Source organism: Equus caballus, chromosome 20 (assembly GCF_041296265.1).
Source record: "Equus caballus isolate H_3958 breed thoroughbred chromosome 20, TB-T2T, whole genome shotgun sequence".
Lineage (NCBI taxonomy): Eukaryota > Metazoa > Chordata > Mammalia > Perissodactyla > Equidae > Equus > Equus caballus.
This window is the reverse complement of record NC_091703.1, coordinates 36,557,425-36,570,610: the sequence shown is the minus strand read 5'-3', so window position 1 is coordinate 36,570,610 and position 13,186 is coordinate 36,557,425.

The following is a 13,186-nucleotide window of genomic DNA, read 5'->3' as shown; positions in this document are numbered from 1 at the left end:
TGTTTTATTTTTCCCAACAGCTTGTGGATTACTTGAACATTTTTTAGAATTCCATTTTGATTCACCTATAGTGTTTTGGCTATATGTCTGTGTATACATTTTTTAAGTGGTTGCTCTAGGCATTGCATTCATGTACTTAACATTGCAATTTACTGATGTCCACATTTTGCTGGTTTGAGTGACATGCAAAACCTTACTTCCCTTTACATCTCTCTACCTTTTCCTATTTACAATAGAATTGTCTTAAATATTTCCTCCACATACACTAAGAACTATATCGGACAGTATTATAGTTTTGCTTGAACTATTAAACATAATTTAGAAAACTCAGGAGGAGAAAGAAAGCTTATTATACTTACCTATTTTTTTTGCATTTTTCTTTCTTCCTTTGAATATCCCATGATTCCTTTTTAATCATGTTATATAGGTTTAGATAACTTCCTTTTGTCATTCTTTGTGTTCAGTCTGGTGGGGACACATTCTCTTCATTTTCCTTCAGCTGAGAATGTCTTGATTTTCTCCTCATTCCTGAAGGATATTTTCACTCAATATATATTTCTGCATTGACAATTCTTTCCTTTAATTACTTGAAAAATGTTGTGCCACTACATTCTGGCTTTGATGGTTTCTAATTAGAAACTGACTGTTGTTTGAATTGTTTTTCCCAGATATGTAAAGTGATTTTTTTGGTCTTGTTGCTTTCAATATGTTTTCTTCATCTTTAGCTTTCAGAACTTTGACTATGATATGACTTGACATGAATTTCTTTGTAGTTAACCTGTTTTGGGTTTGCTCAGCTTAGGGAACCTGTAAGTTTATGTCTTTTGCTAAATTGGGACATTTTCAGTAATCATTTCTTTGCATAGTTTTTAAGCCACATCGTCTTTTTCCTCTCTTTCCAGAACTTCAATGACATGAATATTACATTTTTGTTAAAATCCCACAGGTCCCTGAGATTTATTTAATTTTTTTTCCAGTACTCTTTTTCTCTGCTGTCCAGGTTGGGTATTTTCTACTGTTCTCTTTCTAGTTCATTGATTTTTTATCCAGTCTACTAATAAGCCCATCAAAGGCAATCTTCATTTCTGTTACAATGTTTTTGATCTCTAGTGTTTCTTTTTGGTTATTTATTAGAATTTCCATCTCTCTGGTTACATGGCCCATCTGTTCTTGCATACTGTCTACTTTATCCATTAGATCCTTTAATATCTTAATCATAGTTGTTTTAAATTCCTGGTCTTATAATTCCAACCTCCCTGTCACATTTGAGTCTGGTTGTTATACTTGTTCTGCCTCTTAAAGTTCTGTCTTTTTGCTTTTAGCGTATTATAATTTTTTCTTGGTAGCTGGACATACTGTTCTGGGTAAGAGGAATTGCTGTACATAGATCTTTAGTAATGTGGTGGTAAGGTGTGTGTGTGTGTGTGTGTGTAGGGGGGAAGCATTCTACACTCCTATGGTTAGGTCTTAGTCCTTTAACAACCTTCACATATGGTTCTCTGTTTTTTCCTTCCTTAGTTGGAACAGGACAGCTAGAGTGAGCTGGAGTTGGGTATGTCCTTTCCCCTGTTTAATTAGCTTCTGATAAAACCCCAGAAGATTAGGCTCTAGTTAAATGCCTTCTCCAGTGGGCAGGCCTTGTTAAGAAGAAAAGAATGCTCTTGTGTTTTTCAAAATGGTTCTTTTTCCCCTCCTCGTTTTGGAAGCATGAGGGGATTTTTCTCCATTATCCACTGTGAGAATCAGGTCAGGCTCCTGGAGGTGAAGCTCACAAAAGTATGGGGGCCCAAATGATTGAGTCCCCCTTGAGTTTTAAACTCCCATACTTATCCAGGCGGAGTTGCAGCCATTTGTCAATTATAGTTCAGGTTTCCTTACCTCAGCACTGGCTCCCATGGGGGTTTGTGCTCTGTGCTCATGAGTCTCTGCTCTGGTAAGTTGTAATTCCCTGTATTTGCCTATTGGTCTCTCTTATTTATTTATTTATTTATTTATTTATTTTTGTGTATGTGTGTGTGTGAGGAAGATTGGCCCTGAGCTAACATCTGTGCCAATATTCCTGTATTTTGCATGGGATGCCTGTCACACCATGGCTTGATGAATGGTGTTAGGTCCATGCCTGGGATCCAAACCTGTGAACCCCAGGCTACTGAAGTGGAGTATGAAAACTTAACTGCTATACCACTTGGCTGACCCCTGGTCTCTCCAATTTTGGGGGCTGTGGATTGCCCTGTGACCTCTCTCCTCTTAAGAATCTAGAAGAGTTGTTGATTTTTCAGTTTGTTCAGCTTTTTACCTGTTTTTAGGATGAAGTGGCAACTTACAGCTTCTTTCATGCTGGATTGGAAACCAGAAGTCATTCATTGACTCTTTACTTTGTCTTCTCCATTCTGCTGGTGTATCTATCCACTTTTTGAAAAAATTTTGATTATTTTATTATTGAGTTCTAAAATTTCCATTTGATTCTTTGTAATTTCTATTTCTTAGCTGAAATTTTCTATTTTTTTTTCATTTCAAGGGTGTTTGAAACTGCTTATTGAAGGAATTTTTATGAGGGCTGATTTAAAATCATTTTCAGATAATTCTAACACCTGTGTCAGCTCAGTTAACATCTGTTCATTGTCTTTTTGCATTTAAACTGACATTTTCTGGGTTCTTGGTATGATGAGTTATGTTTTATTGATTATGTTATAAAACTCTGGGTACCATTTAAATCTTCTTTTTTAACAGGCCTCTTCTAACTCCATTCTTGTGGGGGACAGAAGATGTTTTCTCATTACTGCCAGGTGGGGGTGGATGTCTAAGTTTCCCTCTTTTCCCCTGTTAACACACAGTATGTACCAACTCCCTGTCAACTGCTTAATGGGGGTAAGAGTTCAGGCTCCTTACTGGCCCTCCACTGATATCAACCTATCAGGGAGAGGAGGAGGAGTGCATAGTTACCACCAGATGATGATGCAAGTCAAGGCTTTCCACGTGGTCTCCAATGACACTGTGGCTTGAGGGAGTATCTGATCACCAACTGACAGGGATGAAAGTCCTGGCTTCCCACTCAGCCGTCTCTGACACCACTACAGTCAGAGATGGGGTGTTTCATTAAAGCATGGCAAGGGTGGAAATTTATGCTCCCCACTCAGATTTTCCTGGATAAGGTGGATGAGGCCTCAGTATTTTTTCTGTGGCATTGGCTGAAGTAGAACAGCTATTCTCTAGGAGTTTTTTGTTTATCTAGGCTGCCCTTTTTCTGGTTCTTGAGCTAGAGAGATCAGGCCATCCCTAGAACTTTAAAAATCTGATCTCATTGGCATTTCTTGTTTGCCAGACTTTCCTGAACCTAATCTGGGAGATAGAAGGCAAAAATACCTATACTTAAAATATATTATTTGATATATATTAAAAACATTAAATATATATGTATTAAACATATACTAAATATATTGAGATATATATTAAAAACTCTAGAATATATATCCTAGAGTTTTAAATTGTATTTAGTAGGAGAAATATGGAAAAATACATCCACTCCATTTTTTTGGAGTCAGAACTCTCATTACCATCATTTTCAAAAGATATTTTTCCTGAATATAGGATTCTAGGTTGACTAGTTTTTGTATTCAATACATAAAGATATTGCTCCATTGTCTTTTGGCTTGCATAGATTCTGATTTCTTAAGTCATCCTTTGCTTCATTCCTCTGGTAAAATGTGATAGATTTTTTCTTTACTATGGTTGCTTTTAATATTTTCTCTTTATCATTGTTTTTTTCCTCCACCAATTTGCTTATGATGTGCTTTAGTTTTCTATATGTTTCTTATGCTTAAGTTTCATTGGACTTCTTTCTCTCTCCACTGGATTATAAGCTACATGAAGGCAATGACCGAGTATTATCTCAAAAGTATTAATTGAGAAAAGTAAATGAATAAGTCTCAAAATATATACAAACCTGTTCATAAGTAAATAGACACAAATACACCTATGTATCTGGTATTTAGCAACATCCTTCCTATTATCTACCTATAAATCTTATCCAGATATCAGCTGGAGACTCAAACCTCTCAAACTTTAAAAAAAGATTTTTTAAACACCATTGCATCCCCTATGGAATCTCATAATCTTACTCAAGAATATTCTAAAAACTAAGATATTTTTATTTTCATGGCCAAGTTGGGACCAAAATTTTTAATTCTAACAAATTTATATGTGTTCTGTGTCTTGATAATTGTAGGAGGAAATGCTGTAAAATCTCTAATATCCTTTCTGTGTCATATGATTAGTCAAAGTTAATCATGGTGACCTCATCTGTGTCATGGACTGGTTAAGGATTAGACAAGCCTTAAACAATTCTGGCCAACGACATGTGTTGAGAGTTTTGCTCAAGACTTCTTATAAAGTAAAACCAGTCTCTCTCTACACAGTTATACAAATAAGGGAGTATGTTACCACAGAAATTGATGGAAGCCTACTTACACAAATATGGATCATAGTAGGAAACAGATTTTCACTTAGATAATTTAAAATAAAGATACTTTAATTATGGGAGCATTTATAGAAGTATAAACAGCATTAAGGTATGAGCAGATTAAGAGATTTTGAGGTTCCTGGAGACTAGAAACAGTGGGAAGCCTTGAAGAGGCAAAGGGAGCTGGCAGAAGCTATAGTTGTGGTGGGACCAGCCATGGCCAGAACACTTGTACCAAAGCAAGGAGGGAGTGGAGAAGGAACACCATGGCCTTGCTCTTTTTCAGTCTTGCAATATCCTAATGGTATCATTCACTGGCTGAACCCAACTAGAAACCAGCTGGAAAGTCTGACTAAGTCATGCAATCCTTAGCTCAGCCTTTGGAGCACAGAGCATGGCCAATAAGGACGGAGAAGGGACCTGGTCAGGTAAACTAAAAGTAATCAGTACTCTCCTTATGACCACCAGAGGAACCAACTACAGGATGAAGCCAATTCTGTAGACAGAACAGAAAGTTAGGAATAATTGGATCCATGTTGACATGGATAAAGACTAAATCAACTGACCCTGTAGACTGCCTTATTTCTGCACTTTCTATTATGAAATACAACAAATGTCCTTACTGTATGAGCCAGTCTTGATGTTTTTATTACATGAATGCAAAGCATACTATCTAATATTAGAATAATTTACCTATTGCTTTGTGTATGTGATTGCAGAACACATTCCTTTTATTTTGAATTTCTTCCCTCCTCCAACCTGATTAACTAGAAATACAAGTCTGTTGCATGAAGCATCTTTCGCTGAAGTTTTCAGGCTTATATGGAAGGTTCACATGTCACAATGAAATGTAAAAAATAAAAATTGAAGGGGCCAGCCCAGTGGCACAGTGGTTAAGTTCAGTGTGCTCTGTTTCAGCGGCCTAGGATTCACAGGTTCGGATTCCAGCCATGGACCTAGACTACTCATGAAGCCATGCTGTGACAGCATCCCACATACAAAATAGAGGAAGATGGGCACAGATATTATCTCAAGGGCCACTTTTCCTAAAGCAAAAATAGGAAGCTTGGCAACAGGTGTTAGCTCAGGGCCAATCTTCTTTATCAAAAAAAGAAAATTGAAATTTCACATTAGATGTTTTCATCTAAAATAATTTTAGGTCTTTCACTGAATACTCCACTTGTTAGAGTATCTTGCTTTTTTCCAATTCACTGCTTTCTCTATCTCTCCCCTGCTCCCTCCTACTGTCTCCCTTTCACTGTCTGCCCCTTCCATTTCATCTTTCATTACTAGTTTGAAAAACAAGTCCTATACTATTATCCATGGAATGCATATCATGCTCCTGATGGGACATAGATGAACATAGGGGCATTTATGAGCAGCATTCTCTTTTCTTAGAAGGTAATTGTGATAGTAGCTAATATCTTCACTACAACAAATACATATTATATGCAAGATAGTCTTACATAGTGAGAATTATTTGTAAATATTACAATAACTAGGAAAAAAATTTTGTTTTACTGCATTGTAATGAGGAGATTGAAGCTTGAGACGTTTATTTGCCCTAAAATACTAGTTGATGAAGCTTATATTTAACAATCATGTGACACCAAAGATTTTTTTTGTCTACACCATAAAGCACATGTTTTCTTTAAATATTTCCTTTGCTTATTTTCTCTGAACATACCCTAATTCACTGAAAGAATATGCAGTGGACATGGATTGTGTCAGTTTTTTCCAATATTCAATGGTTCAGAGCACCATTCCGGGTTCAATGTAAATGCTGAATATTGGATGAGAAGCGATATCTGAGAGAATCCAGATAAACTTTAGTCAGCTATCTCCAAGCCAGATAATAATGGATGGGGCTTGGTCATATATCCAGGATTATAAAATCTCATCCTGGCTTCATGTCCCTCTTCAAGTAAGATTATCAGAGGAGCTGAGAGTAATGATGGATGTAATACAACACCCAAATCAGTCTCTGGTCCTTCGGAATAGCTTAAGTTTTCCTATTTGAGGATATAGTATTATTCTCCTCAAAATATTATTGCTGATGTTGTTGTTGTGTGTAAACCATGACGTTGGGTATGAGTTTAAGTAGTTTGAAAGATCTTTTATACAGCCATGCATTGCTTAATGATGGGGATGCATTCTGAGAAATGGGTCATTAGGAGATTTCATCATTGTGCAAACATCATAGAGTGTACTTGCCCAAACCTAGATGGTATACCCTAATACAGAACTGGTCTATATGGTACTAAACTTATGGGAGCATGGTGGAATATGCAGTTTGTCATTGACCAAAATGTCGCTATGCAGCTCATGACAATTTGGCTGAATATTAGGGCTCTCTTTACCGGTAAAAACTTACAGAAGAGGGAGATATTATAAAGATCTCATAGAGATACTTAAGGTTTTTCTGTAGATGAAGCAACATGGTGACTACAGATCTAGAAGCTGGGGTAATAGTATCTCTGGAAATATCTCAGTTATCACTAGGAAAACAGAAGCAGAGATGAAAGGAAAACAAAGCCTGAGGTGAGCAGGGAAGAGTGACATGTGTATATGAGCTCTTTGTGGTTAAATCACCAGTGAGTGGTCCCTCTGAGGAGGGGCTTGAATGAGGAGACTGACAGGAATAAGGAATCTGAAGAAATGGATCAGGAGACAAAGCTCAGTGATACAACAAGACCACAGCAGGCAGCCTGGGTTTTAGTCTCATTCTTTTTCTCTTTTCACGGGCCATTTCCCTGAAGCTGGAGGAACCATGAAACTGGTGAGTTCTAGGCCTGTGTGCCAGGATCACCCACTTTCCCCATTTACCTCCAAATTTTCCAAAAATATCTTCTTTAACCTGATTTCCTGCTAAACTTTCTCTCATAATCCTGGTCCTTTCATCCTCCAACATTCCCCAAGTCCTTACCTGACATCTGCTATGGAGTTTACCTCATGACTCCTTGCTTGGAGGAGGAACTGTCTAAGAATAATCCCTGGCTAGTGAGGAAGGAGTCTCCACAGTGCCTATTTCAACCTCTCCACAGACCAGTGTCTCTCTTTTCTGTGAAAATGGCTTGGCCTCAGTGATTCTGGGAAAAGAGACGTTGGGATTAGAAAGGCACAGGGTCCAGTGAGGAATTGCAATAAAGAAAGTATCCATTGATCAGAGGGGTAGGGGTGAGGGTGTGGACAGAGTCGAAACATGCAGCCATGATCTCCAAACTAGTCTTTGAGTGAGCAGGGTTTCTCAGCACTCCAAAGAGGTCGAATTCTACATACCTGTCAATCTCAGGCTGCTCCTTTCTTTTCCAGTAGAACTGCTCATCTGAATCAATATTGTGGGGCAACTGGCAGAAAGAGTGTTCCATAGTGCCTGTGTGGTTAGTTACTGATCAAAGATGGCAGAGCATGGAAAGAGGAGAGGATGGGTAGGAATAAAGGAGAGTGGATCTGACAATGTGCATGCACACTAATCAGAATGGAACTCATGCTTGAAAGAGCCTAAATACAAAATGCCAATTTCGTTTCTCTTTCTCTTAGGTTCCCCAGGTGTCTGGGGTTTTCTTTGGAGGATCTTATATTTGAGAAGTCTGGTCCAGAAACAAGAACTGGAGAAAAACAGCTTGTGGGTGGAGGTTCCTGTTCACTCTCAAGCGTGTGTCTTATGGGTCAGTCAGCTAATTTGGATCAATCAGCAATTCATGAATGAATGGCCGATTCACAGCAACTGGCCCACACATCAATTTGCTGAATGATATAGTGACCAGATTTAGTAAATTTAGTAATTTACCAGAACTTTGATTGAGAAATAGTTTTATTGAATTTATTGATTATGTCAAGTGAACATTACAAAAATGTCAACATTTCAGATAGAAATTTTTCAGTTTATGTTAGGATCAAGTCCTTTTAAAAGTTACATTTTGTTTTATAAATGTTAGCATTTCAAAGGCTCTTTTGCTAATATCTCTGAAGGATCAATTTGTAAAATTTAACAAATTCAACCCAAACATATTTGTTATAATTATTTAAAATGTTTATTCCAATTCATATTAAAAGCATTTTAAACAACTTCTGAAATTGTCTGTGAAGTGTAATTGACCAGTTTTCATTTTGTGTTTGCAAATGCATTTGTTATGAAGCTTCACAGAAACTAGGGGCTGTTTGTTGGCAGAGAGATGGAGTGGACTCTGTACATGGCACATTATATGTGGCAGGGGCTCCAGAGAGCAAGAGAATGGGGGTCTTGGGAGAGTAAGGGGGCCCCAGAAACACAGAGGTCTATGATTCACAGCCCTCTAATACTCTTCCATACCATCAAATATGAATCAAGACAAATTTTTAGAAATAGAAAAGAGAAATGAGTTTGGGGCATATTAATAACTTTGGAAAATTGGTTCCTCTGTAAACTGGTTTTTGGTGGATTAGTTTATCAAATTAATCAAGATTCCTTTGGATCACATAGAGTAATCTACAGACCCTCTGAAAAGTCCCCTCCATTCTCCTTCCAAGGTGGTTTTATGAATGAAAAAGCATGTCATGGCACTCCTCTGCTTGAATACCCTCTATTTTTTCTTGTCACATTGTGAAGAAAACCCAGGCGACTTTAATGATGCTGTCATCAAACCTCACAAAGACTAAGACACCTAAATTCCACTCTAATCACACCAAGCCACACGCTGTGTGTGACCCCTCCCCACCCCAACCCCATTCTTGTTAATCCTCCCTGTCTGCACTCAGGAATCCAGACAGACTTTATTGAACTGTCTCCAAGCCAGATAATATCCTTCTTGTGGGAGGGGCTTGGCCACATATCCGGAATTGTAAAATCTTATCCTGGCTTCATATCCCTCTTCAAGTAAGATACTCAGAGGAGCTAAGAGTAATGGTGGATGTAGTATAACACCCCCCCCCCCCCCCAGTGCCTGGTCCCTCAGAATAGCTTAAGTTTTCCTATTTGAGGATATAAGATCATTCTCCCCAAAATATCATTACAGTTGTTGCTGTTGTGTATAAACCATGACTTTGGGTATGATTTTAAATAGGCTGAAATATCCTTTATATAGCTGAATATCAGGGCCTCTCTTCACTGGTAAGAACTTATAGAAGAAAGAGATATTATAAAGATCCCACAGAGAGATACTTAAGGCTTTTCTGAAGATGAAGCAACATGGTGACCACAGATCTAGATGCTGGGGGAAGAATGGTCTCTGGAAATATCCCAGGAGTCACCAGGGAAACAGAAACAGAAATGAGAGAGGAAAAAAAAAAGCCAGACGTGAGCAGGAAAAAGTGCCATGTATAGATGAGCTCTTAGTGGTTAAATCACCAGTGAGTGGCCCCGCTGAGGGGATTGGATGAGGAGAAGGAGAGGAAGAAGGAAAAAGAAAAAAATGTAATAGGAGACAAAGCTCAATCATATAGCAAGTCCATAGCAGGCAGTCTGGGTTTTTGTCTTATTCCTCTTCTGTTTTTAAGGGCCATTCCCAGCAGCTGGAGGAACCAGAAAACTGGTGAGCTCTGGGCTCCTATTCCGGGATCACATACTCTTCCCATTTACCTCCAAATTTTCCAAATAGCTTGTGTCACCTGATTTTCTATCTTCCTGCCAAAGTTTTCCCTGGTCTGTTATCCTCAAACATCCTCCAAGTACTTACCTGACCTCCACTATAGAGTTTCCCTCATGACCCCTTGCTTGGAGGAGGCACTGTCCACAATGCCCATGTCAACCGCCATAGACCAGTGTCTCTCTTCTCTAAAAATGGGTTGGCAACAGAAGTTATAGGAAAAGAGAGGGTGTTCAGGATTAGAAAAGCACATGATCCTGTGGGGAGTTGCAATGAAGAAAGGGTCCATTGATGGGAGAGGGAGGGATGAAGTGGTGGGCAGAGATGGAACATGTAGTCATCATGTACAAACTGGTCTTTGAGTGAGCAGTGTTCCTCAGCGCTCCAAAGAGGTTGAATTCTTCAAACCTGTAAATCTCAGGTTGCTCCTACCTGGTCTTCTTTTCTAGGTTCCATATAGAACTGCTCATCTGAATCAAAATTGTAAGGAAACTGGCAGAGACAGTGTGTCATACAGCCTATGAGGTTAGTTACTGATCAAAGATGGCAGAGCATGGAAAGAGGAGAGGATGGGTGGGAATAAAGGAGAGTGGATCTGACAATTTGCATGCACATTAATCAGAATGGAACCCATGCTTGAAGGAGCCTAAATACAAAATTCCAACTTCCTTTCTCTTTCACTGAGGTTCCCCAGGTATCTGGGGTTTTCTTTGGAGGATCTTATATTTGAGAAGTCTGGTCCAGAAACAAGAACTAGCTTGTGGGTAGAAGTTCCTGTTCCCTCTCAAGTGTGTGTCTTATGGGTCAGTCAGCTAATTTGGATCAATCAGCAGTTCAGGAATGAATGGCTAATTCTCAGCAACTAGCCCATGCAGTTTGCTGAATGATATAGTGACCGGATTTAGTAAATTTGGTAATTTGCCAATACTTTGCTTGTGGAATAGCTTTATTGAATTTTTTCATTACTTGCCTAGTGAACATTACAAAAATGTCAACATTTCAGATAGAAATTTTTCAGTTTATGTTAGTATCAAATCCTTTTAAAAGTTACATTTTATTTTCTAAATTTTAGCATTTTAAAAGCTCTTCTGCTAATCTCTCTGAAGGATCAATTTGTAAAATTTAACAAATTCAACCAAAACATGTATATATGTATTTTTTAGTTTTTTCTTTTTTTTGCTGAGGAAGATTCACCATGAGCTAACATCCATTGCCAATCTTCCTGGATTTTTGCTTGTGGAAGATTAGCCCTGAGCTAACACCTGTGCTAATCTTCCTCTATTTCGTATGTGGATCACTGCCACAGCATGGCTGACAAGTGGTGTAAGTCCACTCCTGGGATCCGAACCTGCTAACACCAGCCACTGAGGCAGAGCACACTGAACTTAACCACTACGCCACAGGGCCAGCCCCTAAAACGTATTTTTTAACTATTTAAAACGTTTGTTCCAATTTATATTAAAAGCATTTTAAACAACTTCTGAAACTGTCTGTGAAGCATAACTGACCAGTTTTCATTTTGCCTGTATAAACGCATTTGTTATAAAGCTTCATGGAAACTAAGGCCTATTGACCTAGTGGCGTAATGGTTAAGTTCACGTGCTCTCCTTCAGCAGCCTGGGGTTCGCAGGTTCAGATCCCAGGAAAGGACCTACACACTGCTCATCAAACCATGCTGTGGAGGCCTCCCACAGAAAAGAGAGGAACATTGGCATAGATGTTAGCTCAGGGCCAGTCTTCTTCACCAAAAAAATAGAGAGAAAGAAAAAAAGAAAAAGAAACTGAGTACTATTTGTTGGCAGAAAGATGGAGTGGAGTTACAGAGAGCAAGATGGTCCCAGAAACTCAGAAGTCTATGTCTCGTAGCCCTCTAATACACTTCCAAACCATCAAATGTGAATTGATACAAACTTTAGAAACAGAAAAAAAGAAATGAATTTGGGGTACATTAATAATTTTGGCAAATTGGTTCCTCCATAAACTGGCTTTTGGTGGATTGGGTTCATCGAATAAACTGGGATTCTTTTTGGATCACAAAGTAATCTACAGACCCTCTGAAAAGCCCCCTCCACTCTGCTTCTAAGCTGAGTTTATGAAAAAAAAAAAAAAAAGCATGTCATGGCACTCCTCTGCTTAAATTCCCTCTATTTTTACTTGTTATACTGTGAAGAAAATCCAGGCGACTTTTAATGATGCTGTCATCAAACCTCACAAAGACTGGGACACCTAAAGCCCACCCTCTAATCACACCAAGCCACACGCTGTGAGTGACGTCCTCCCACCCCAGCCCCAGTCCTGCTAATCCTCCCTGTCTGCACTCAGGTAAATGCTTTTGCCTGGAATGAACATAGCCCTTTAACTGTCGAGCCCTCACCTCCTCTGAGAGGTGCATCTGGAAGGCCTGTCTTTCAACTCTGCCATGACCTCTATGCCATCAACTCCCCAACCTCCTCATTTTGAAAAATTATTATTCATGAATTAATGCACAAATAGTAATCATCTTCTAGTCCTATGTCATCAACCCATTCCAGGAGAAAAGAAAATAACTGACCAATGGACACCACTATCAATTTATAGTCTTAGGAGTGCCCTGAACCCTCAACACTGTTGAGTCTTGTTTTTAGTTAGCAGTATTTGACGTTCCCTGTATTTGACTAGCTGGTACAGACTTTTGTTTCTTTTATTTTTCCTCCATGTATGTCTCCCCTCCAATGTGTGAACTCCTAAAAGACAGGATCCAAGCATTTTCATCTTTGAAACCCAGGACCCTATTTCTGTAGGTGTGTAAAAAATACTGTTATGTGGCAGTATCCAACGTCTGAGGTCTGTTGGGCTTTTGGGAAGGGAGACCAAAGTACAGTAAACAAACCACATGGAGGGGCCAGAGCTCAGACACAGGGGGACCGCTGATTATGAGGGTGAGGAAGGCAGGGCACTTGGACATGTGGCACAGGACAGGCTTTTAGACATTTGTCAGAAGCTACAATGAGGAGTGGTGAGTCCCTCTTCCTGTAAATTGAATCAAGATACGTGAAATATGATCCTGGACTCTCTACCAGAAAAGTCCATGTAGCTTGCAAAGCTGCATTCACTTTCTTCTTCTTTTGTAAGTTTCTATTAAGACTCTGTGTTTTGCACTCAAGTTTCCACACTTGTGAGCCCA